General features: G+C 36.1%; 1 protein-coding gene and 1 pseudogene across 3 annotated transcripts in view; both read right to left on the bottom strand.

Annotated features, from left to right (window-relative positions):
• The window catches only part of COL4A5 (collagen type IV alpha 5 chain), a 239,082-nt gene that overhangs the window by 171,450 nt on the left and 39,668 nt on the right, over positions 1-27,964 (bottom strand). The window lies entirely within an intron of this gene.
• Positions 23,832-24,188, bottom strand: LOC125157297 (protein BEX4-like; annotated as a pseudogene).

The raw sequence follows: 27,964 nt of genomic DNA, 5'->3' as shown, positions 1-27,964 counted from the left end.
TTCCCGTTGGGAATACAGGACCACAGGCGCCATGCACTGACAAACTGCTCCACAAATCTGCATGAAGTGGATGTGTGCATCACATGGAAGTGTGGAGGTCATGGTTTTCATACAGCCCAAGAACATCTCAGAACAAGGCCATGCTTCACCCAGGCTGTTCTCAGACAATGAGCATAGCTGGAATACTAGCACAGATCCTTTCCTGTAGGACAAGGGACTCCACTGACAGGTGACTTTGGCTCAAGGACTCTCCATTGGCCGGGCTAAAATTTGTTATAACTGTACTATACAGTCTGTCATGCTTCGTACTCAGTCCTTTCTTCCCCCTGTCCTTTCACAGATGTCAGACCTTCAATGCAATCTGAAGTTGCTCCCTGCCTATTATTGCTTCTTTGTAGTTTATGATACCTCTTTGAACTAGCCAAGTTACTAAAACTGAGTTGCCTACTGAAGGTTCTAACATGCTCAGAAAAAAAATGATGACTTTTAAAACAAAATTATAAAAGACTGCCAGATAAAAACTGTAATGAAAACCATAAAAAATGTGAATTATCATTTCAAAGAGACTTTAATGATTTAGACAAAATAAATAAACCTAAGTATATGTGAGTTAAATACTTTTTCACTAATGTGCTATTGATCTACTTAATTCAGCCTAGTTTCTTGAACACACAGTTAATAAGATGGCTGGTTCCTTTAAATTATGTTTATATTTACTCTAATACCAGATCCATTATTTAATGTATCATCAAGATAATTACTATCAAAGAGTGTGAACTCTTCATTTTAATTGGTATTCAATGTAAGCAACCAAACCATTACTGTTGTACTGAAAACCAGCATGATGTTATCGTCAGCAATGCTATCACTGAATATCACATTTGCAGTAAACATCCGTGGGTACAGCTGACCTGCCAGAACACCCATGAAGAGAAAAATAGGTAACAACAGTAATAAAAATAAGCAAATTGCTCTACTTTCTCCCACTTACATAATAGGAACAAATGACACTTTTAAACTTCTAACCTGTTAGGAGAAAGTCATAGTTTCTGATTGAGGTGATCGCATGGATATAAACTTTTTTTAGCACTTTTTAATTATCAAAAACAGCTCAAAGATTTATAAACATATAGTTTCCACTTTGGTACATAGCACAATACTTTTTTACCACGATAAATTCTCAAAGTCCTAACTGCAAAAAGCAACATAACATCTTTATATGCTGATTTTGACTTTAGGGACTGTTCGGGGGGTGGCGGGGAGGAGAGGTGCGAATGGAATGAGCTCTGGTGATCTTATACACATATCCTTTAGCTAGAGAAGCTACACTTTTATCTGCTTTATTTCTTTGAGACTTTTAAAATAAATGATTGAAACTGATACTTCTAGTCTGTCTAAAGGATAAACACATTATGACCTACCATGTACACCATATATATTTCTCTTACCTTTTTTCCTCATCTTTCCTCTCTGTTCTTCTAATCTTTCTTGCTTTTATTTACTTTTCTACCAACATTGCCAGTGTGAATGGCACCCCCTGGAGGTGAACAATGTAAAACTAGAGCAGTGGTCCTGGATGCCTGAGTCCCACTAAGAGTTTCAGGAAAGGGTACTAATGCTAGGTTCAAATTTTCCCAAAGATTATGCCCCAAATTATACATATAATTAGTTTCCCTAGTAAAAAGTAGTGATTTCCTGAAAATTATAATGGTTTTTTTAACCTAGTTGAAAATACTCAAAGTGAATCATTATTTGTATTAGAAAGATGAAGACATTTATCATAACTTAGTTAAAATCTTGCTTTTCTTTATTAGATCTTTTGCTTAATCTTGATAGGGGTGTTCACAAACTTGACTTCAAGACCTACTATATACGTACAGTAATTAAGACAGTGTGGTATCATCATAATAATTGGCAAATAAATCAATTAAACAGAATACAGTATATTTGATTTTCTTTTTTTTTAAGTTTATTTATTTATTTTGAGAGCAAGAGAGCACACACACAAACTGGGAAGGGACAGAGAGAGTGAGAGAGAGAATCCCAAGTAGGCTCCACTCTGTCAGCACAGAGCCCAATGTGGGGCTTGATCCTGCAAACCACGAGATCATGACCTGAGCCAAAATCAAGAGTCAGACGCTCAACTGACTGAGCCACCCAGGCTCCCGTATATTTGATTTTCAATAACAGTGTCAAAACAATCTAATCGGGGGAAACATTCAAACAATGGTGGTGGGATAATTGAGAATCTCTATGGGAAAAAAATAAGCCTCAATCCCTACCTCATAACAAATACAAAAATTATTTGAAATGGATCACAGACAAAAACATAAAAGCTAAAAACCACTGTTGTTAGAGGAACATATCATTATGTTTTGAGGTTAGGCAAACTTATTTTTTTAGACAGGAAAAGAAAAGAATAACCACAAAAAAAAAACTGATAAATAAGATTTCATCAAAAGTGAAAATGTCTACTCCTCAGAAGACAACATTATCAGTATGAATAAGCAAGCCAGAGAATGGAAGAAGATATTACATATATTTGACAAAACTGATATCTAGAATATAAAAGGAACTCCTACATTACAACAATAAAAATACACAACAACCTAATGGAAACAGAGGCACAAGATCTGACCAGAAATTTTAAAAAAGAAGATATACAAACGGCCAATAAGGATATGAAAAAGTGATCAGCATCATAAGTTATCAGTGAAATGGAAATTAAGGGCACAATGAGATACCACTATACAATCAGCACAATGGCTAAAAATAAAAAGATTGACAACATCAAATACTGGAGGAGTTGTGGAATAAGTAGAACTCTCATACATAATTGATGGTAATTTAAAATGGCATAAGCATTTTGGAAAAATTGGCAGCACTTTATGAAGGTAAGCATGTATCTTCCCTATGACCCAACAACTCCTCTCCTAGGTATTTATCCAAGAGAAATAATAAAAACATAGGTCCACACAAAAAAAAAAACTTGTAATAAAAAGTTTCTTGCAACTTTATTCATAATATCCAGACACCAGAAAGAGGTTAGGTATGTGTCATTATGATAATGAATAAACAATCTTTGATTAATTCATACAATGTAATACGACTCAGCCATTAAAGGAATGCAACATGGATCAGTCACAAAAATAGCACACTGAGTGAAAGTCTTACAAAAAGTGGTACCTATATTATGCCATATATATATAAAATAGTGAAACAGGCAAAATGATTCTGTGGTAGAAAAAAATTGGAACAAAGAATGCCTCTTGTAGGGCATAAGAGAAAACTGACTGGGAAGATGACAAAAGAGAACTTTGTGGAGGTGATGTTAATATTCTATAACATGATAGGGGACTGGGATACACAGGTATATGAATCTGTCAAAATTCAGTGAATGCACGCTCGAGATTTATGCATTTCACTTTATACAATTATATACAAAAATCTATAAACAAATATTGAATATATATTAATAATATATGTTGAAATATTTAGAAGGAAATGTACTTATTTCTGCAATTGTTTTTTCTTTAATAGCTTATTAAGCCATAGTTTCTGTACAATTCAATGATTTTTAGTATATTCATAGAGTTTTGCAAACATCAGCACAATTGATTTTAGAATATTTTCATCATCCCGAAAAGAAATCATGTACCCATTAGTCACTCCCGATTTTCTCCAACACCCTCCCAGCCTTAGGCAACCACTAACCTACTTTATGCCTATAAAAATTTGCCTTTTCTGTATATTTCATATAAAAGACCCATTTTGAATTAAATTTTGTGTATGGTGGAGGTAGGGGTCCAACTTCACTATCTTGCATGCAGACCCAACATGATTTATTGAAAAGCCTATCTTTTCCTACCCCTGTCAAAAATCAATTGAAAAATTAGGGTTTATTTCTGGACTCTCAATTCTATTCCATTGATCTGTATGTCTTTCCTTATGCCAAAATAATATAGTCTTAAATCAGTAAGTTTTGACATTGGGAAGTGTGAGTCCTCCAAATTTGTTCTTTTTCAAGATTGTTCTGGTTATTCTGGGTCTCTTGTATTTCCTATGAATTTTGAATTTTTTTTACATTTTTTTGAGAAACAGAGCGTAAGTGGGGGAGGTACAGAGAGAGAGGGAGACGCAGAGTCTGAAGCAGGCTCCAGGCTATGAGCTGTCAGCACAGAGCCCGAAGCAGGGCTCAAACCCACAAACTGTGAGATCATGACCTGAGCTGAAGTCAGTCACTTAACTGACGGAGCCACCCAGGTACCCCTCCTTATGAATTTTAGGTCAGCTTCTTGATTCTGTAAAGAAGCCAGCAGCAATGTTTATGGAGACTGCACTGAATCTTTACATCAATTTGGGGAGTATTGCCATCTTAACAATATTAATTTTTCAGGTGCATAATCATAGGATGTATTTCCACAATTTACTGTTAAATGAGTCAAGTAATTCATATGGATTCATGGATAGATAATAAAATGAATATAAATTGACACAGAGACAGAACAACTGTACCAAAATTCAATGGTAAAATCTAGATAGTGGCTACATGAGTGGTCACCGTAAAACTCTTTCAACTTTACTCCAATCCTACTGCCAACATATCATGTTGATTTGGATCTTTGCACATTGCCTCCTACAATCTCCCCTGGCTCTTGTATTCAACTCACCTGTAAACATTACCTACCACATTCATCCAGGCTGTCTATACAGATAACTGGACTAACTGCCTACTGCTGAAACCTGCCACATATACTGATTCTGGTCTATAATCTCTATGTCCGGTCCATGTTCATCATACATCTGGCTGCAAAAAAATCAAAGGTGATACTTCAATTTTTCCCACCACAGGAGCTCCAGGTCCTTCTTCTGTGGTTTCCTCCCTCTCAAATAATCAAAGGGAAATATAGAAATACAAATAACCCAACAGGACTTTGATAACTGCCTAGTGGGGAAAAAAAGAAGACAGGGAGAATGCTTCCCATAAGTTTCAAATGCTGCCCATAAATTTTCAAACTATAAAACACTCAAATTACAAAGAGCAAAGATATGTAATGTTCCAAACAAATTATAGTAGTAGGTAACTGGAGGGCCATTTACACAACTATTTCAGGGCTAAAGGTAACTTTCTCACACTACTTCACTTCTACCACAATCATTAGCAGATAGCTTTCCAGTTAGGCTCATTGTGACTAAAAATAAATAAATGATACTTATATACATACGTACATACATACATACTATTTATAACTTCACAACAATTAAAGCGCACCTAATAATGAGCAGAAGAAATAAGCCACAAAGAGAGATAGCTGTTCAGCAGGCAGTTGCCTAGACTCACTCACAACTCAACTGACATGCCCTGTACTGGCTAAAGGTGCATTACTCAATTTGGTACCTCGGCAAAACAGCAAACAGCTATAAACAATGTATTTTAGTCAGTACTGAAAAAAGGAGTGATAAAACCAAACAATTTTGAAGTGACCCCTATTCCAGATGAAGGAAATAATTCACATGTGTGTTTAAGGGGGAGGGGCAATGGGGTTGAAAAAGAGGAGAGTTACGGATTAGGACACAATAGGAACAAGTCAGCCTTATACACTAGACAACAGTGCTTCTCAAACTTTCCTCTGCTATGAGTCATCTGTGAAGCTTGTTAAAAATGCTGATCCCAGGGGCGCCTGGGTGGCGCAGTCGGTTAAGCATCCGACTTCAGCCAGGTCACGATCTCGCGGTCTGTGAGTTTGAGCCCCGCGTCGGGCTCTGGGCTGATGGCTCGGAGCCTGGAGCCTGTTTCCGATTCTGTGTCTCCCTCTCTCTCTGCCCCTCCCTCGTTCATGCTCTGTCTCTCTCTGTCCCAAAAATAAATAAACGTTAAAAAAAAAAATTAAAAAAAAAAATGCTGATCCCAGGTTCAAACCCTCAGAAACTCCTTATGCTTGAAGTTGGGTTCAAGACACAATCGGATTCTATTTCGCAAGCATCCCAGGGGATGCAGCTGTGAGTAGTTTTCTGACTAGACATTATGAAATACTGAACTAGAGAATTAGGGCAAATAAGATTTTACTCCTATCTTTCATTCTTTCTTCATCTTCTTGAAGGTCTAATTGTTTCTAGCATCATTTAAACCTAGACTGATGTAAAAATAACATGTTAGGTATAGATATTGATCGGAACATCTATAAGTCATTCAAATTTGGGAATTAAAAAAAGAAAAAAAACTTCCTCACCCTATGCCCAATACATTTTGGATTTTTTCCAATTATTTTGTTTGCAGTTTTTCTCTCAAGCCCCCGACTAATTCTCATCCTTCCTTGGCCCTCTGGTTCCATTCCTCCTACTATACTTATCCCTATCCCTCAATGCTGCTCTTAAACAGTCTAAGTAATCTTAGAGTTCTAATGATTTTACCTTCCTTTCCCCAATTTTGTTGAAAGGGAAAGTTAATACTTGATCTCTGCCTATATACATGTACCTTTTAAAAAGCCCTTCTCGGCCACGTGTACCCCAATGTTCATAGCAGCACTCTCAACAATAGCCAAATTATGGAAAGAGCCTAAATGTCCATCAACTGATGAATGGATAAAGAAATTGTGGTTTATATACACAATGGAATATTACGTGGCAATGAGAAAAAATGAAATATGGCCTTTCGTAGCAACGTGGATGGAACTGGAGAGTGTGATGCTAAGTGAAATAAGCCATACAGAGAAAGACAGATACCATATGGTTTCACTCTTATGTGGATCCTGAGAAACTTCACAGGAACCCATGGGGGAGGGGAAGGAAAAAAAAAAAAAAAAGAGGTTAGAATGGGAGAGAGCCAAAGCATAAGAGACTTAAAAACTGAGAACAAACTGAGGGTTGATGGGGGGTGGGAGGGAGGAGAGGGTGGGTGATGGGTATTGAGGAGGGCACATTTTGGGATGAGCACTGGGTGTTGTATGGAAACCAATTTGTCAATAAATTTCATAAAAAAAAAAAATAAATAAAAAATAAATAAAAAAAAAAAAAAATAAAAAAAAAAATAAAAAGCCCTTCTCTCGGGGCGCCTGGGTGGCGCAGTGGGTTAAGCGTCTGACTTCAGCCAGGTCATGATCTCGCGGTCCGTGAGTTCGAGCCCCGCGTCAGGCTCTGGGCTGATGGCTCGGAGCCTGGAGCCTGTTTCCGATTCTGTGTCTCCCTCTCTCTCTGCCCCTCCCCCGTTCATGCTCTGTCTCTCTCTGTCCCAAAAATAAATAAACGTTGAAAAAAAAAAAAAGCCCTTTTCTCAACGTTTCTTCTAAAACTTGTAAGCTGTCACATACCTTTGTACAAGGCCAAATAAGAAGTTAAAGATTTTAGGTAACACCTCTAAGCTTCACCCACTTAATCATTCTACAGTAACTTGATGAAGTAACCATGTATTTTTTCAATATTTCTTAAGACTGAGCAATAAAGTTTATTTCTTTTTTTTTTTTTTAATTTTTAACGTTTATTTATTTTTGAGACCGAGAGAGACAGAGCATGAACGGGGGAGGGTCAGAGAGAAAGCAAGAGACAGAATCTGAAACAGTCTCCAGGCTCTGAGCTGTCAGCCCAGAGCCCGATGCGGGGCTCGAACTCACGGACTGTGAGATCATGACCTGAGCCGAAGTCAGATGCCCAACTGACTGAGCCACCCAGGGGCCCCTAAAGTTTATTTCTTAATTGTCCTGAAAAACTATAGCAGTCACAATGGATTACATATTTTAAAACTTTTATTTTACCCTATCATTGGTCACATTAGCCCCATTTGGTTGGGTAATTCTTCAAAGTAATTCCTATCATCTCCCTTCCCCTTCTCAAACAACTTTAAAACTTCGAGCCAAATTCTTTTGGTGTCTCCTGATATTGGCTAGCCTTCCATGTTGTAAAGCAAACAGAATAACAACAACAAAAAAGGCTTTTTGCTATGAAGATTTTCATTTCTTTAAGACTTTGAAGAAGAAAAACTAAAAGCTGGACCTATTCCCAAAGAGCGTAAGTGCCCTCTTAATCATTTGGCAATTCCCACGGTAGCTTAAAATACTACACCGACTCAGACATCATAATATTTTGCTTTTGGGGGGAAAATCTCAAATGTGACTATTGCCAGAATTTTAATTACCATATAGTATTTTAGTAACTTCTCAACCTACCTGTAATAGCTTTAAAAATCTCTTATTTTTTAATTCCCAAGAATAAAAACCGTCTAGGTCTTTTCTTTCCTGTCTAGTTATAAAGTGACATTCTCAGTCTGGAAAAAAATATATATATATAGAAATACTGAAAATTATGAAAAGAGCACAAAAAAATTCCTGAACTCCCAACATCTAAAGTTGGACTGTACTGGAGTGCCTGGGTGGCTCAGTAGGTTGAGTGCCCGACTTCGGCTCAGGTCATGAGCTCATGGTTCGTGGGTTCGAGCCCCACATCAGGCTCTATGTGGACAGCTCAGAGCCTGGAACCTATTTCAGATTCTGTGTCTCCCTCTCTCTGCCCTCCACCGCTTGTACTCTGTCTCTCTCTCTCTCTCTCTCTTTCTCAAAAAGAAATAAACATTAAAAAATTAAAATTGGACTGTATTAATGCACTGATGTGTCTAATACCAGAGTCTATCAATCTGCCTGTCTCTCAACATGTGTATGTACATGCATGTGTGTGTGTATGTATTTTCATAATACACATTTATTTATTATATACATACACAATGTATATAGTATACTATATACTTTTATATAACATACAATGTAATATATATATTATATATAAATATTCATACACATACATGTATGTTTTAGAGAAAAAAGCATCATAATTTAATTGTTTTATTGTTTGGTAATAAGAGATCAATGAGGGTAATATATTTGACAACAATACCCAAATGTAGGGGACTAGTTACATACTTTACAGTATATTTATTCAAATAAATGCTAAAAAATATCTTGCTTTTGAAAGATATTTACTGAAAAAGGAACGTTCTCATGATATAATGTACTTAAATAACCACAATATAAAACTATGTTATAACACAAAGAAAAATCTAGGCCCAGATAGCTTCATTAGTGAATCTGATCAAACATTTAAGAAAAGAAATACCGATGCTACAAACAATTCCAGAAAATACAGTAAGAGAAAATACTCATTTAGAAGACCTCTATTACCTTCATACAAAAACTAGACAAATGAATTACAAGAAAATATAATTAAAGACAAATATCCCTCAAGAACACAGATGCAAAAATATTTAATAAAATAGTACCAAATCAAATATAGTAGTATATAAAAAGATATTACATCTTTTTCAAATAGGGTTTGATTCCCAAAATGCAAGATTGACTTAGCAATCAAAAATCAATAAATACAATCCTATTCATTAACAGAGTAAAATCATATGGTTATGGGACAAAATTCAACACCATTCATAATAAAAATGGTTCCAAACTAAAAATAAATGGGAACGTCCTCAGCCTGATGATATGCATGTAAAAAAAAAAACATATCTAACAGTATAGTTAATAAGGAAATATAGGAGATTTTTCTTCCTATGACTGGGGACAGATACAAATATCCCCTCTCATCACTTCTATTCAACATTGTGCTATTGAGCCTAGCCTTTGTAATAAAAAAAGCAATAAAAAAGCAAAGTCATACAAAAGGGAAAAGCAAAATGGTGTTTATTTGAAGATACTATGATTTTTTAAATGTAGAAAATTCTAAAACAATGAAATCTAAACAAATGAATTTTGTAACATCACAGTATAAAAAGTATTTATACAAACATCAAATTAACACTAAATCAATTAATCATTATAAAATGAAACATTTTTAGATACTATCATTTACAATGGCATCCAAAGTCATAATTTCTTAGAGATAAAGCTAATGAAACATGTACAAGACCCATACAATGAAAATAATAAAATATTGCTGAGAAAAATTAAGCGTCCTTAAATAAAGGGAAATATATGCTAGGTTCATGTATTGGAATCTAAATATTGTTATCAATTTTCCCAAAATTAATCCATAGATTCAACTTAACCCCCATCAAAATCCTATGAGTCATTGTTGTAGAAATAGACAAACTAATTTTAAAACATATGGAAATGCAAAGGACATAAATGATCCAAAATAATATTGAAAAGAGGAAGAAAAATTTAAAACTTACCTTACCTAATTTTTAGACTCACTCACTATAATGCTAGAGTAACCAAGACAGTGTGGTGTTAGTAAGAGGATATATCAATGGAACAAAATAGAGAATCCAAAATTAGATACACACACAAATAAAATAAAATGATTTCCAAAAATGGTACCAGAAAAGTTCAAGGTCAATAATGCCCTTAAATATATGTTACTTTAGAGCTTCTAGAAAAATATTATAAATATCTTTGTGACTTCAGCATAGGAAAATATTTGTTAGACAAGATACAGAAAGTACAAACAATAAAAGAACAAATAATAAGTTAGATTTCATCAAAACTGAAAACTTCTGTTAATAAAAATACACCATTAAGAAAATGAGTAGGCAAGCAACAGAGTAAAAGAAAACTTTTGCAAAACATATACATAATAAAGGACTGGTATCCACAATATATAAAGAACAGCTAAAATTCAACATTAAATGGCATTTTTAGCTTGGAGATATAGAAAACTAGAAAGACATTACTCCTAAACTTGCAAGAAGAGAAAAGCTAAGCAACTTGTAGATTAACAGCTTTTCTTGGAACTATCACCAAGAACAGAGACCACAGGACAAACAACGTGCCCAAACCTCTAGAAATAAACAATTTTAAAGCATTTGCTAACCTGGGGAAGACAATACTGAATGCCATATAAGCTGATAGGAGGATTAAATTAGAAATTTTAACTAAATGCTAAAAGCCAAGCATAGACTAGCCGGAGTATGAAAACTCTGGGAGATAGCAAATCAGAGGAGCTCACACTCTGTGACAGCCTTCTCCAGGAACCCCACCAGACATGGGTGGGAATGTAAAATGATGTAGTCACTTTAGAAAACAGAATGAGTGCTCGCTTCGGCAGCACATATACTAGTAAACAGAATGATAGTCCTCTAAATAGTTAAACATAGAGTTACCATATCACTTAAATTCTACTTCTAGGTATATGTCAAAAATAAATGAAAACATACATCTACATAAAAAGTTTCATACAAATGATCATTCAGCATTATCTATAATAGCCAAAATGAGAAAATAACCAAAATGTCCATCAACTGATGAACTGATAAGCAAAATGAGGTGTAGCCTTCTAATGGAATATGATTCAGTGATGAAAAGGAATGAAATACTGATTTATGTTACAACATGGCTGAACCTTGTAAACATTCTGCTAACTGAACAAATCCAGCCACAAAAGACCACATATTGTATGATTCCATTTATATGAAATATCCAGAATGGGCAAATGTATTGACATAGAAGTAGCTTAATGGTTGCCTACATGTGGAGGATGAGGGGAAAATAGAGAGTTACTGCTAACTGATACAGGATTTACTGCTAACTGATACGGGGTTTCTTTATGAGGCAATGAAAATGTTCCAAAATTAGACTGCAGACATAACTGTACAACAATATGTGAATACACTAAAAAACATTGATTTGCATTGTTTTAAATAAGTGAATTACATCTCAATAAAGTTTTTTATTTTAAAAAAAGAATAACTGGGGGTGTCTGGGTGGCTCAGTTGGTTGAGTGTTGGACTCCTGATTTCAGCTCAGGTCATGATCCCAGGGTCTTGGGATCGAGCCCTGTACTGGGCTCTGTGCTGAGCATGAAGCCTCATTGGGATTCTCTATCTCCTTCTGCCCCTCTCCCCCACTTGTGCATGCACACTTTCTCTCTCTTTAAAAATAAAAAAATTAAAATTAAAATTAAAATGTGACTATATCAAAAAAATAAAGTTGCAATAGCAATGTTATTTTTTTTTAATTTTTAATGTTTATTTACTCTGATACAGAGAGAGAAAGGCAGAGAGAGAGAGTCTCAAGCAGGCTCTACACTGTCACCACAGATCCTGACACGGGGCTCAGTCTCACACTGTAAGATCATGACCTGAGCCAAAATCAAGAGTCAGACACTTAACTGGCTGAGCCAGCCAGGCACCCTGAAATATTAATTTTGTCACACTAAGACATTCCAAAAAAGGTAAACAACATAAACATATCCCTCATGAACATAAATGCAAAAATCCTTAATAAAATATTCACATACTGAAATCAGCAATATACATAAAGAATAATATATCAGAACTAAATGGGGTATGTCTCAGGAATCCATGGCTAGGTCAATATTTGAAAATCAATGTAGTCCTACAAATTAACAATCAGAAGAATAAAAACATCATGCAGTAAAAGCATATAACAAAATTCAACACTCATTCATAATAAAAACATTGAGCTAAAAATATAAGGGAAATTCTTCAACCTAATTAAAAGCACCTATAAAAAATACATATGTTGGGGCGCCTGGGTGGCTCAGTCGGTTGGGCGGCCGACTTTGGCTCAGGTCACGATCTCGCGGTCTGTGAGTTCGAGCCCCGCGTCGGGCTCTGTGCTGACAGCTTGGAGCCTGGAGCCTGTTTGGGATTTTGTGTCTCCCTCTCTCTGACCCTCCCCCGTTCATGCTCTGTCTCTCTCTGTCTCAAAAATAAATAAACGTTAAAAAAAATAAATATGTAGTGGTGAAAGACTGAATGGTTTTGGAAAGAAGCATCTCTCTCACCCAAAATTAGGCTGAAAGTCCTGGCCAGGGTAGTGAGACAAGAAAGAGAAACATAAACCATATATATTGGAAAAGAAGAAATAAAAATGTCTCAATTCACAGATTACATGATTTTCTATGTAAAAATCCCATGACTCTTAAAAATACCTCCTAAAATGATAATAAGTGAATTTATCAAGTTGTAGCACATAAGAATAACATGCAAAAATCAATTTAAATCAATTGTATTCCTATATGCTAGCAATGTGCAATTGAAAACTGAAACTAAAATGGAAACATCATTACCAATGCCAACAAATAAAATATTTTAGTATAATCCTAACAAAATATAAGCAGTTTTATATAATTTTTTAGCATTTTTAAAATAAAATGCTCATAAGGGCAGGGGATGGGCTAAATGGGTGATGGGCAGTAAGGAGGGCACTTGGGATGACCACTGGGTGTTGTATATAGTGATAGATCACTAAATTCTACCCCTGAAATCATTATTACACTATATGTTAACTAACTTGGATTTAAATAAAAAAATTAAATTAAAAAAAAACATAGAGAGAGAGAGAGACAGCACTAGCAAAGGAGAGGGGCAAAGGGAGAGAGAGAGAAGTTCGAGCAGGCTCCACGCTCAGTACAGAGCCTGATGTGGGGCTCGAACCCACAACCCTGGGATCATGACCTGAGCCGAAATCAAGATTCAGATACTTAACTGACTGAGCCACCCAGGTGCCCCTAATATTTATTTTTTTAAATACATTAAAATATCATTCATCTTGGAAAAAAATTAAATACTCATAAGAGAAATTAAAGACAATATATATATTTTTAAAATACAAAATTTATTGTCAAATTGGTTTCCATACAACACCCAGTGCTCACCCCAAAAGATCCCCTCTTCAATGCCCATCACCTACCCTCCTTTCCCTCCCACCCCCCATCAACCCTCAGTTTGTTCTCAGTTTTTAAGAGTCTCTTATGCTTTGGCTCTCTCCCACTCTAATGGGAAAAGCTTAATTTTATGTTAATTGTTACAAAATCAGTGTTATTTCTGCAGCATATAATCTGCCACTCATATATCTTTTTTTTAAATTTTTTTTTCAACGTTTTTATTTATTTTTGGGACAGAGAGAGACAGAGCATGAACGGGGGAGGGGCAGAGAGAGAGGGAGACACAGAATCGGAAACAGGCTCCAGGCTCCGAGCCATCAGACCAGACCCTGACGCGGGGCTCGAACTCACGGACCGCGAGATCGTGACCTGGCTGAAGTCGGACGCTTAACCGACTGCGCCACCCAGGCGCCCCACATATATCTTAATACATATAAGTCATTTTGAGAACATGTGGGTGACTTGGATGAGTATGTATAAAAACAATTATTTCCACATAAATCTCTCTCTACATTATCTATCCTATAAATGCACTGAACAACACATCTGCAAAAAAACATGTTTAATTTATAATGACAGACCAAAGTCCTTCTGGAAGTACATGCTTATTGAATGCTGAAATACAAATTAAGAAAATAGCATAAGCGTATTGAAACTAGAAATATGTTCTTGTCTATAAAAGATTTAGCATGTCAAAATAGAAGAACTAGATGTTTTCTTACCTCTTGCCCCTTGTACTAACTGCAGCTGATTATATCTTTACTTATGGGTCTTTCCTCCTTTTTTGCCCTTCCTATCACCCATTTGCCATAAGAATCCCTTATATAAAATGCTGGCCCATGAGAAAATGCATGTGTTAGAGTGAATCATTTTTCTAGAATAATCATTTCAAGCAATTCAATGATGGGTCCTGTTATACCTTGAAGCAGCTTCTTTTATGTAGTCTCCATAATGCTACATCTGCTTGGATTTGCAGAGAAATTCTGCAAAACTACACACAGAGCTCAGTATTAAAATTGTTTTAGTCAAAAACAGCCTTAAATGTAGACTTGTGCTTAAAAATTAGTTTATAATTTTTTATTATAATTTTTTTAGAGAGAGAGAGCATGACTGGGGGAGAGGGGCGGAACGGAGAAAGGGTGAGGGAGAGAGAGACAGCGAGAGAATGAGAATCTTAAGCAGGCTCCACTCTCAGCATGGAGCCCAATGTGGGGCTGGATCCCAGGACCCTGGGGTCATGACCTGAGCTGAAATCAAGAATCGGATGTTTAACCAAGGTGCCCCCAAAATTAGTTTATAAAAACAAAAAAGAAGTAATGTAGCCTTAAATAGTTGTGATCTGTTTTCTTATTGAGATTTTTAAAATTATTTTCTCAGCATCAGGCAATTATCAAAATAAACCACAATGTAAACAAAGCATAGTCACAACTCAACACTGTATTTTAAGGTACTTCAGTTACATCTTTACCCTATTGCTGGCAAAACGCTAATTTACAAGACAATTAAAACTGAAAATTGGTTAAAATTTCAAAGAACATTTATATGATACCATTCTTTACATCAGTTCTTTTATGTTGGAGATACAAGACATACCTTATAAATGCTGGTTAATCCCCCCATGCAATTGGGGAGCTTACTCTAGTGATATATGGTACTTTATTTGATGGCTATATAGACCCGTAATCCCTGGATAACAGAGAAACTACACTGTACATACATTTCTTTTTAAAAAAAAAAAAATCAGAACTGGAGTTAAACAACAGCATATCTGTTGCCATATGATTTCTACCGATGATGTGACTCACCAACATGAAGTATGTAAATAAAAACCAACATAAAAAAACACTACATAAAAACAGCCCAGTCACTAAATTCAACTCTTCAAAGAAGTCTTAATTAAGAAAAAACTTTAACTTGTATGTAAATAAAAACCAACATAAAAAAACACTACATAAAAACAGCCCAGTCACTAAATTCAACTCTTCAAAGAAGTCTTAATTAAGAAAAAACTTTAACTTGTCTACAGGCTGTCCCAGTACACTTCTTAAATGCTCACTACTTGAGTTAGCAACTTATGAAGTGAAATTGTTACTTTCCTCTTTCATTTTCCCTCTGAATTCATTCTGCTCAAATTGCTTTATATGCATGAAGTGCATTTAGTTAATAAAATCGAGAGTCTTTTCCCCTAGTGTTCTCTATTTTTTAACGAATAAGATCCCTAAAATAAATGGACAATTCGAGACTCACTTACTGAGCCCCATCTACCATTGCTATCTTTTTAGGGGCACCTGGGTGGTTCAGTCGGTTAAGTGTGCAACTTCGGCTCAGGTCATGATCTTGCAGTCTGTGAGCTCAAGCTCCGCATCAGATTCTGTGCTGACAGCTCGGAACCTGGAGCCTGTTTCAGATTCTGTCTCCCTCTCTCTCTCTGCCCCTCCCCCGCTCATGCTCTGTCTCTCTGGCTTTCAAAAATAAATTAAACATAAAAAAATTTAAAAAAAACATATCTTTTAAAAAATTCTCCATCTCTTTGCAAAGTCTCAATAGCTACTCAATAACTCAATAGCTACAAAATAACCCATTTAAAATCCATTTTACAATGCTTTCTCTATAAAGATGAAAATGATAATCACCCATACTTAACATAATAAAAATGCCCATCAGAAGGTGCAAGTGAGACAGTAAGGATTTAAGAGCTGGGCTTGGAAGAAAGAGAAATATAGCAGAACCAGGTACTATTTAGGAGTATATACTATCTTATCTAGAGTCAAAGAATTACAAATCCTATAAACGACCCAATGATTTTCCATACCTGTGCAAAACTCATCAACCCATATGCTCACAAGAGATGGGTTAGCTTCTACATATCATAATAAAAGAACAATAATCAAAATTTAAATTATAGGTTATAATGAAATAGAAATGGCCAGACATTTTTGGAATAGCTTTCAATCTCTATAGAAGAAAATTTTACTAATAAGCAGGAATCCCTACAGTTGTGTTAAATATTTTACTTGTCCATTTTACTTCTCCACTTAGCTATATACAGCAAGTTAAATCTCTCTCACTCTACCATTTCCATCCTTTCTTTTCATCTTTAATGATAAATGTTACATTTGAAAAATAAAAACAGGGAAGGCACCTGGGTGGCTCAGTTGGTTAAGCATCCGACTTTAGCTAAGGTCATGATCTCATGGTTCCTGAGTTCAAGCCCCAAATCAGGCTCTGTGCTGACAGCTCAGAGACTGGAGCCTGCTTCAGATTCTGTGTCTCCCTCTCTCTCTGCCCCTCCCCTGCTCAGACTCTGTATCTCTCTCTCTCAAAATTAAACATAAACAAAATAAAATAAAATAATAAAAAAATAAAAAATAGGGGTGCCTGGCTGGCTCACAGTTGGTTAAACATCTGACATTTGGTTTTGGCTCAGGTCACAATCTCACAGTTTGTGAGCTGGAGCCCCGCATTGGGCTCTGTGCTGACAGTGTGGAGCCTGCTTGGGATTTCCCTCTCCCTCTCTCTCTGCCCCTTCATGGCTCTCTCTCTTTCTCTCTAAAAAAAATAAAATAAATAAACATTTAAAAAATAAAATAAAAAATAAAAACAACCTCAAAATGGGCTGAAACCTACACATAAGGAGTTAAAACCCTAAAATTCTTAGGAAAAAAAAAACATAAGAAAATCTTCATGAATCATATTGGATTTAGCAATGATTTTTTGGAAATGACACCAAAAGCACAGGCAACAAAAGTAAAAAAATAAATAAATAAATAAACTGGACTATATCAAATGCAAAAGTTTCTGTGCATTAAAGGACACAATCAACAAAGTGAAAAGGCAACCTATGGTATGGGAAAAATATGTTCAATTCATATCTGAAAAGAGATTAATATCCAGAATATATAAAGAAATTTACAACTCAAAAACAACAACGTGGTTAAAAGAAGACAAAAGAGGGGCGCCTGGGTGGCGCAGTCGGTTAAGCGTCCGACTTCAGCCAGGTCACGATCTCGCGGCCCGTGAGTTCGAGCCCCGCGTCAGGCTCTGGGGCTGATGGCTCAGAGCCTGGAGCCTGTTTCCGATTCTGTGTCTCCCTCTCTCTCTCTGCCCCTCCCCCGTTCATGCTCTGTCTCTCTCTGTCCCAAAAATAAATAAATGTTGAGAAAAAAAAAAAAAAAAAAAAAAAAAAAAAAAGAAGACAAAAGATTTGAATAGGTATTTCTCCAAAGAGGATACAGAAGTGGCCAAGTACATGAAAAGATTCTCAACATCATTAGGCAAATGCAAATCAAAAACCACAATGAGATAGCACCTCCAAAAATTAGGATGACTTTTATAAAAAAAAATAATTTGGGTTGGTAGGAATGTGGAGAAATTGGAGTCCTTGAACACTGTTAGTGGAAATGCAAAATGGTATAGCTGCTACGGAAAACGGTATGGCAGTTCCTCAAAAAATTAAAAATAGAATTGCCATATAATCCGGCAATTTCACTTCTGAGTACACAAAAGAATTAAAAGCAGGGTCTCAAAGAGATATTTGTACGCCCAAATATTATTTTCAGTTGATCTTGTTTGTTATTCCTTGCCATGGGAGGTGGTGGTTAATATATTTGCCTTTAAGTGTTTTCCACAGGTGCCTCCCAAGTAGCTGCCTCAGCCTTGGGAGAGTTCTGAGTTAGGCAAAATAAGGGCAAGTCTCTTGAGCTAGTCCTTCAGGGAGCCACCAAACTGGTCAAAATAAACAACCACAGTTCCTTAAGAATGAGGCCACCTTTACTTCCTCCAATTCTAGAAACTTGTACAAGGAATGTGGACTGTTGTCTTCAAAGCTTCTGCCAAACTAGAGAGCAGGGAATGGAGACTAGGTAAGTTAAAACACCACCAAGCTCTCTTACTGGAATTCAACTGCTTCTTCCTTTATTAAGCATTTGCCTAGTTGCTATATTTTTTTGTTAGTTTCCAGATTGCCAATAAAGTTGATTTGGAGAATATTTGCTAATTTGCTATTTGTGTAGAAAGATAAATTCTGGGGGTTCCCTACTCTGCCATGTTCAATGGCATCAGAATCAAGTCTGATTACATCTAAACATTCTTTCAAGCCAAAAAATTACCCTGCGACTTCGCTGAATTCATGTATCAGTTCTAGCAGGCTTTTGGTGGAGTCTTTCGGGTTTTCCATGTAGAGTATCATGTCATCCGCAGAAAGTGCAAGTCTGACTTCTTCTTTGTCAATTTTGATGCATTTTATTTCATTTTGTCGTCTGATTGCTGATGCTAGGACTTCCAACACTATGTTAAACAATAGTGGTGAGAGTGGACATCCCTGTCATGTTCCTGATCTCAAGGGGAAAGTTCTCAGTTCTCCCCCAGGGAAATACAAATCAAAGCCACACTGAGAAACCACCTCACACTGGTCAGAGAGGCTAAAATGAACAAATCAGGAAACTATAGACGCTGGCGAGGATGTGGAGAAACAGGAACCCTCTTGCACTGTTGGTGGAAATGCAAACTGGTGCAGCTGCTCTGGAAAATAGTGTGGAGGTTCCTCAAAAAACTAAAAATAGAACTACCCCATGACCCAGCAATAGCACTGCTAGGAATTTGCCCAAGGAATACAGGAGTGCTGACGCATAGGTTCCCCAAAAAACTAAAAATAGAACTACCCTATGACCCAGCAATAGCACTGCTAGGAATTTACCCAAGGGATACAGGAGTGCTGATGCATAGGGGCACATGTACCCCAATGTTTATAGCAGCACATTCAAAATAGCCAAATTATGGAAAGAGCCTAAATGTCCATCAACTGATAAATGGATAAAGAAGATGTGGTTTATATATACAATGGAATACTACTTGGCAATGAGAAAGAATGAAATCATGCCATTTGCAGCAACATGGATGGAACTGGAGGGTATTATGTTAAGTGACTAAGTCAGTCAGTCAAAGACAGATATCATATGTTTTCACTCATATGTGGACTTTGAGAAACTTAACAGAAGACCATGGAGGAAGGGAAGGTGAAAAGAAAAGTTACTAACAGAAAGGGAGGGAGGCAAACCATAAGAGACTCTTAAATACGGAGAAGAAACTGAGGGTTGATGGGGGTAGGGGAGAGTGAAAATGGGAGATGGGCATTGAGGAGGGCACTTGTTGGGATGAGCAATGGGTGCTGTATGGAAGCCAATTTGACAATAAATTATATTTTTTAAAAAACACAAAAAATTAGCATAGCATCTAATAGTTAAAAAGTGAAAAACAATTAATGGATGAAGTGCCACACTTTGCTATGGGCAAGAGGGGCCCCATAATTTAGCAGACCTCACTCTAGCCATTCTTAAGCTGCTCCTAGTTCTAGGAGAGGAATCTATGGGGCCGAAGGGAAAGAACCATCAGAAGCCTGTGCCTCCCCCTTCTAGATCATAATTTAAGTACCAAAGATCCCCAAATTTCCCGCCCAAATATCCCCCACCAAGAGCACACTGTATACACTGTATGTTAGCCAAATATCCCTAAGCCACTTTCATGAGCATGAGCCCACACGGACCTCTTCTTCAGCTCTTCTCTCCACCAGCCTTTCTCAGCTCACTAGCTTTTCTTAAGCCCTAAAGAAAATTATTCATGTAACCATTTTACCCATTCTCCCAAATATGGTGCAATTTTATTATTTTTATCTAATGAATGCCTTGGGGTATTATGGCTTAATTCTCTCTTGGAACCCATTTTGAAGTGCTGTTCCGGAGCGGGGATCTTGCTATCTATATGTCTACTGTTGGCTCCAAGGGGGTGTAAAAGCAAGTCGGGACCATGGACAGAGCTTATATAGCTAGGCTGGAGTGAAACCTACATTAGAGTAAGGCCTCTCATGCAAGACAAAGTCAGGTATCTAAAGAGAAGGCCAGCCAAGGATTAGAAGTCAGATTTCCCAGTGCAATCATATTCTAGTGTTAACCTGTGAGGAGTCTGAGAATTCTAAACTTGAACTTAACCTTCCAGTTCATTATAAAAGCATATGTCAAAACATGAGAATACATTATTCTACTTAATAGTTTGTAAGCTTGGTTTAAAATGTCTTTAAGTTTTACATGTATGGTATGCACAGTTGCATTTGTATTCTTGGCTCAGTCTACAGAAAGGCTAACAGAGTCCTGAATAGATAAACCAAACCAATTAGTTATCTCTGTAAAGTCAATGAGGTTCAAACTGGATAATGAACTACCAGTAGACAGTATCCAAACGATTTACACTTTATTATATTAATGCAATACATATAAATATTGTAAAATGAAGATCTGAAATTTGTCCATTTCCCAAGAGTAATATGTGCAATGCAAACTTTAGGGTATCAGCAACTTTCTTTTTTTTAATTTTTTTAATGTTTATTTATTTTTGAGAGAAAGAGAGACAGAGTGTGAGCAGGCAAAGGGCAGAGAGAGAGGGAAACACAGAATCTTAGCAGGCTTCAGGCTCTGAGCTATCAGCACAGAGCCCGACACAAGGCTCGAACCCACAAACTGTGAGATCATGACCTGAGCCGAAGTCAGACACCTAACAGACTGAGCCACCCAGGCACCCCAAACTTTCTAAAACCAAGAACTAAGACAACTCTGAATCAACATGAAACCCCAGATAACTATAACACAGCATAGGTATTCTTTCTAAAAACTAGCTTTTAGGCCTAAATAAGCCTACTTGAAGGTAGCATATTTTCATAAATTACCCTTTACTATTATTAATCATAGTGACAACTAAAGTCCTTGCTAAGTGAGATGGTCCTGCCCACTGTTCCTACACAAAGTCAGCCACAGACAGTCACGTTTTATACTATATGACCCAGAATTCCCATGCATGACTATGGGTAATTATAGACCAGGAAGGAGCAATGTAACTCAAAAATAATCAATCCATTGACTGGCCAGTAGACTAGGAGGTGGCCAGCATAAAAAAAAAAAAAAAACAAATTGAGCAGATTTCCTCCCATGAATTTGAACTAGGAAACAAGAGACTAATGTAGGTAGCAATGGGAACAAAGCCAAGAGGTCATGATACAGAATGGCCTCAAAGACTATGTTGGCCATGTGCAAGCCTGTAATAAGAGTGAATAAAAACTATGAGGTAGAGAAAAAAAGAACAAAATAAATACATATAGACAATATGGAATCTTGAAGCTCAAAAACAATTTATCTTCTCTTCACTGCCTCACTTTTGGAATGCTCTACAGTTCCATTCTACAATAACCACTCCACCCATATCTTGAGCTAGACTGGATATCTAGTTCTCATAACCCAGATTATACCTACCAGTTCCCAAAATAAAAGACTGTTTCTCCAATCAAAATTCAAACAAATCATATTGCATTGATTAATTTGACTGAAATTATAAATATTTTGATATGGCTTTTTATAAAAGGCAGCTACATGAGATACCGTGTTTTATGAAATTCTATTTCATGAAAATTCAGATTTTCACAGAAAACCCTGTGAATATCATTCCTTACAAAACTAGATATCCCTTTAATCTTCCTTAGTAATTTATGGAAAATTTTCCAGAAATGTGTTTACTGAGAATAGCGGAGAAAGCAAATAGTGAAAATCACTAATATCTCAAAAAGAAATACATAAAAAGGAATTCATTAAGAATAGGAAGTTCAGGGCGCCTGGGTGGTTCAGTCGGTTAAGCCTCTGACTTCAGCTTAGGTCATGATCTCATGGTGAGTTCAAGCCCCGTGTCAAGCTCTGTGCTAACAGCTGAGAGCCTGGAGCCCACTTCGGATTCTGTGTCTCCCTCTCTCTCTGCCCCTCCCCCGTTCATGCTGTTTCTCTTTCCTTCAAAAATAAATAAACATTAAAAAACGGTTTTAAAAGGAAGAGGAAGTTCAACAATTCATAATATTCAAAAGGAATTTTTAAAAGTAAAAATAAGTGGTTGTGCTCTAACAAATGAAATATACAAAGGAATCAGCAGTTTGAAATATTCCTATTAACATGTCATTCAATTTAAAACATATTTTGCTTTTTTAAATTTTTAAAAAATGTTTATTTTTGAGAAAGAGAAAGAGTGCGAACAGAGAAGGGGCAGAATCTGAAGCAGGCTCCAGGCTCCGAGCTCTCAGCAGAGAGACAATGTGGGGTTTGAACCCATGAACCATGAGATCATGATCTGAGCTGAAGTCAGACGCCTAACCAACTGAGCCACCCAGGTGCCCTAAAAACATATTTTAAAGTGGGCTTCGGAACACCTGGGTAGCTCAGTTGGTTGATCGTCTGACTTCAACTCAGGTCATGATCTCACAGTTCACTACTTCAAGCCCTGCATAGGGCTCTGTGCCAACCAACAGCTCAGAACCTGGAGCCTGCTTCAGATTCTGTGTCTCCCCCTCCCCACCTGTCTATCAAAAATAAGTAAACATTTTAAAATTTTTTAAAAAGATAAAGTGGGTTTCAACTGTAACATGTCAGGAAGCATACTTGTTTTGCTTTCCAGGATATCTATTTAAATATGAACATTACACAGGTTTCTATAGACTCCCTGATCTTTTTTGAATAAAGAGGAAAATACAATGCAACTCATATTTTTAACATTATCAGCCATTTATTAATGTAGATTTCTCATATCAAAGGTTGTATATGCCTTTCCTTTTGACATATATTACCAATTCACTAAATATACTTAAAATGCTGTGTACTGATGGTCAGAAAACACCTATATAAGTCATAATTAATTCATTTGACAATCAAGTCAATACATGTAGAAATCCAAAACCTTAAAAAATAGTAAAACCAGAAATATCCTTGTAACTTAAAAACTGATATACAAGGTTGATATTCCTTTTTGTACTTACTACTAATACCATAAATAGGCCTATTCAAATAATAAATTTATCATGCCATTTACTTGCTGAAATAAATCTATATAGATGCTGTTATTGCTATATTACTTGTCATATCACATTTTAAATTCCATGAACTCAGGGATACTTTTTTTTTTGCTTTTAAACCGCTTTATTAATTTAATATTGTGAAAAGGATAGTTTTTCCTAAAATTAAGTGAAATTGCCCTACTGGACAGAAAGTTTCATACTGAGACAAAACAATATTTAATTATAAATTGGTAAGTAGAAACATCAAAAGGTTTACAGAAAAATGAAATCACAAAACTACAAGCTTGTAGAGCAGAGGCCACATTATTAACCTCAGTGAAAACCTTAGGATTCAAGGTATAAGGCAAAAGTCATGATTATCAGGTTCAGGAGTTTGGAAGCACTTATGATGCCTCATTTGCTGCTCCTTAGTCTTTCTCTTGATTTCCATCATCTGCTGTATGAACTTTTCTACACCATCTCCCTCTTGATTGTGATCAATATGCCTGTTAGGTATGTTCCACTGAAAATTAGGGACAAGTCATCTCATTGGCCCCAGGCTAACATTTCCTCCAGGCTTCTGGCTTTCACTCCCTCTCGAATTGAGTGATTCCTCTCCATTCTGCACAGGGCCCTGTTCTCTTTCATTTTCCTGCTGGGCATTTTCTATGTTGAGATTTTTCACCGCTTGTTTCTCTTTGGATGCCATTGCTCCTGGGTCTATCCTTGCAGTTTCCTCCTCATTCCAAGGCTCACTGCAAGTGTGCCGCCAAGCAGTTAGACCTGAACAACTGTTCCCCCTTCACTTCCTAATCTTTGGGGCCACCCCTGGCCCACAAACCTTCAGGGCCACTGGAAGCAGGTACCACACAAAGGGAGCAAGGGAGCGACCAACTGCTGGGTCTTGGGATCCTGTCTTTTAACAGCTATATGTTGCCAGACCCCAGCAAAATACAGGGAAAACTGTAGGGGTTCCATAAATACTTGTTGAATGAATAAATGACTCAAGAAAACTCAAGAAAAATTGATATTCCTATTTCAAGGAAGAGTTAAAAACTTACCTAAATGTTTGCATTACTCCATTAATGGGATATCTCCAGTACAGCCCTTTTATTTCTACTCTTTCCTAAATATGTAATCACTTAGTCCTACCTCCTACGTTGACTCTCTTCATACCCTCTCTTTCTCTTGATACTGGGGTTAAAATTGCCAAATAAGAAAATTTTCAAAGATTATACCCTCCCTCTGCTAAATCCTATTCCTTTAGTCAGGAATCCCTCCCTCATCCCATCATATTTATTTAGTACCAAAGACAGAAATCTTTACAGTAAATATCATTACAAAAATTCCTTAGTGTACAACATTAATGTCCTTTCCTTAATACAATTTCTCATTTGTTTATAGGGTTATAACTTTTAAAATCAATATTAATACTGCAAATAAAATAGTATCTATCAATTGCAATGGAGCAAGATAAATATATCTGCATTGTGAATGAATGAATGAATGAATGAATGAATGAATAAGTAAATAAATAGTGAATGAATAGTAATGAATTTAATCATTCTCAGCAAGCCTAAACTTTGAAATTCAGATTACTGTATGTAGTCTCATCTGACACCAAAACAAGGAAAACACAAAAGAGACTATTCTGGGTAGAAAAACCTAAATAATGGAGTGCCATACCATGCTCATGCATTGGAAGACTCTACATAGAAAATACGTCAATTCTCCCAAATTGATCTGTAGGTTTGATTAATTCCAATTAAAATTCCAGCAAGGACTTATTGACACAAACTAATTATAAAATTTACATAAAATGGGCACTAGAATACCTAAAACTACCTTGAGAAAAAAGAATAAAGTGGGAAGAAGAATCTGTCTACTTAATATTAAGGCTTACCATATAGCTACAGTAATCAAGACAGTATGTTATTAATGAAAAAAGAGACACCCATATCAGTGGAACAGAGTAAAGAGCCCAGGAATAGATACACACAAACAAACCCAGGTGATTTTTTTTTCAAAACTATAAGAGCACTTCAATGGAGAAAAGAAGAAAAGACAGCCTTTTTCAACAAATAGTGCTGAAGAAATTAAACATGGATCACAGACTTAACTAATTAAAATGAAAGTATAAAACTATTAGAAAATCTTTAGTATCCAGGGATAGGTGAAGTGTTGTTAGATGACACCAAAAGCACAACTCATAAGAAGAAATTATTGAATCATTGGACTTCATCAAATGTTAAATCTTTTGCTCTGCAAAAGATCCTATTAAGAGGATGAAAAGACAAGCTACAGATTGGGAAAAAATACTTACAAACCACATATCCAACAAATAACTAAATCTAGAATATATAAAGAACTCAAAAACTCAATAGTAAAAACACAAAGCAAACAGTCCAATTAGAAAATGGGCAAAAGACAATGAAGAGCCATTTCACTGAAGAGGATACAAAGACGGCAAACAAACACACCAAAAGATGTTCAACATCATTAGCCATTAGAGGACCACAAACTGAAACCACATTGCGCTATTACGACAAACCTATAAGAATAGCTAAAATGAAAAATAGTGTCAACGGTATATACTGGTGAGGGTGAGGAAAAAACTGGATCACTCATTTAAGGTAAGAATGCTACTCTGTAAAACAGTTTGACAGTATCTTATAAAAGCAAACATGCAACTACCATATGACCCAGCAATTTTACCCCTGGTCATTTAGCCCAAGAAATGAAAATTTGTGTTTACACAAAAACCTGTGCAGTAATATTCATAGCAGCTTTATTTGTAATAGCCCAAAAGTGGAATCATCCCAGATTTCCTTCAATATGTGACTGGTTTAGTAAACTGTGGTACATACATAACATAGAATATTACTCAGTAATAAAAAGGAATGAACTATTGATAATCAGAAAAACTTAGATGTATCTCCAGGGAATTACACTGATCAAAATGCTAATCACATAAGGGGCGCCTGGGTGGCTCAGTCAGTTGAGTGTCCGACTTCAGCTCAGGTCATGATCCGTGGCTCGTGAGTTTGAGCTCCATGTTTGGCTCTATGCTGATAGCTCAGAGCCTGGAGCCTGCTTCAAATTCTGTGTCTCTGTCTCTCTGTGCCCCTCTCCTGCTCATGCTCTCTTTCTCTCAAAAATAAATAAACATCAAAAAATTATTTAATTAAAAATGCTAATTACATAAAATTTCATACTGTATCATTCTATTTATGCAACATTTTTGAAGGACAAAATTTTAGAAATAAAGAACAGATTACGGGTTGCCATGAGTTAGGATGATGGGGGGGAAGGGAAAAAACGGGAGATGTGTATGGTTATAGAAGCACAATAAAATATCCTGTGGTGTTGAAACTGTTCAGTATTTTAACTTCGGTCATGGATACATAAATCTACATATGTGATAAAATTGTACAGAACTAAAACCCACACACAAAAATGAACACAAGTAAATATGGTGAAATCTGAATAGACTGATAGATTGTGTTAACATTAATATCCTGGTTGTGATATTATACAATAGTTTTGCAAGGTGTCACCATTTGGAGGGAACAGGTAAAGTATACAAAAGAACTCTCTGTATTATTTCTTAGAACTGCATGTGAATCCATAATTATTTCAATAAAATTTTAAATTAAAAAAGATCATTTGAAAAGCTGTTCACTCTGTTATAGAACCTTCTAAATTACTTAATATTAGCAATGACCAGAACTTTAATTGCACATTTCAAATTGCCTACATAAATTGGGAACATAGTGACATGAAACAATTAATATACCTTACCACAGCACCCAATCTACCCACTATTTCCCAGTAAATGTTTGGAACTGCCTCTGGTTAAAAGTAAAGTAGGACTTTGATGGAAGAAAATGAAGAACAGTAAGGAAATATATGTACAATTAAAAAAAATCTACCTCTTCAATGCTATTATTAGAGGAGAATTTTGAGTAATTATTTTCAATACGAAGTCAATAATATCAGCAGAAAGCAAAGTCGAGCAGCATTAAAATAAGACATTATGCAAAAATGAAATAAAAACTAGGTGGAAAAGTGTTTTAAAAATGCAACCTCAGAACCCCAAAGTAAATGTGCTTCAATTCAATTCAACAAACATTTTATGAGTATGGAGTCTATGCTAGTGCTAAAGGGGAATGCAAATTATATCCTCTAGAAGTTCACAATCTAGTGAGAAAGGCAGACACATAAATAACTAATGATGATACATGGCAGACATTGATAAGTGCTATAATGGAAGTGATATACAATGCCATAGACAAAGCTCTGAGAACAATTTGTTGTATGATGCAAAGGAGTCCAGAGCCATTTATGAATCAGCCAGCACATTTAAATATACACTGAACTTCTAACCTTCCTATAATGTGTCTTAGGCATTGAGAAAGAAAATTGCAAATGCATATTTTAAATGAGAACATATAATTTTAAATAATTCTGTGTAAATTCTAATAC

Source organism: Prionailurus viverrinus, chromosome X (genome assembly GCF_022837055.1).
Source record: "Prionailurus viverrinus isolate Anna chromosome X, UM_Priviv_1.0, whole genome shotgun sequence".
NCBI lineage: Eukaryota > Metazoa > Chordata > Mammalia > Carnivora > Felidae > Prionailurus > Prionailurus viverrinus.
The sequence above is the reverse complement of the archived record's forward strand: the minus strand, read 5'-3'. Positions and strand labels throughout refer to the sequence as shown.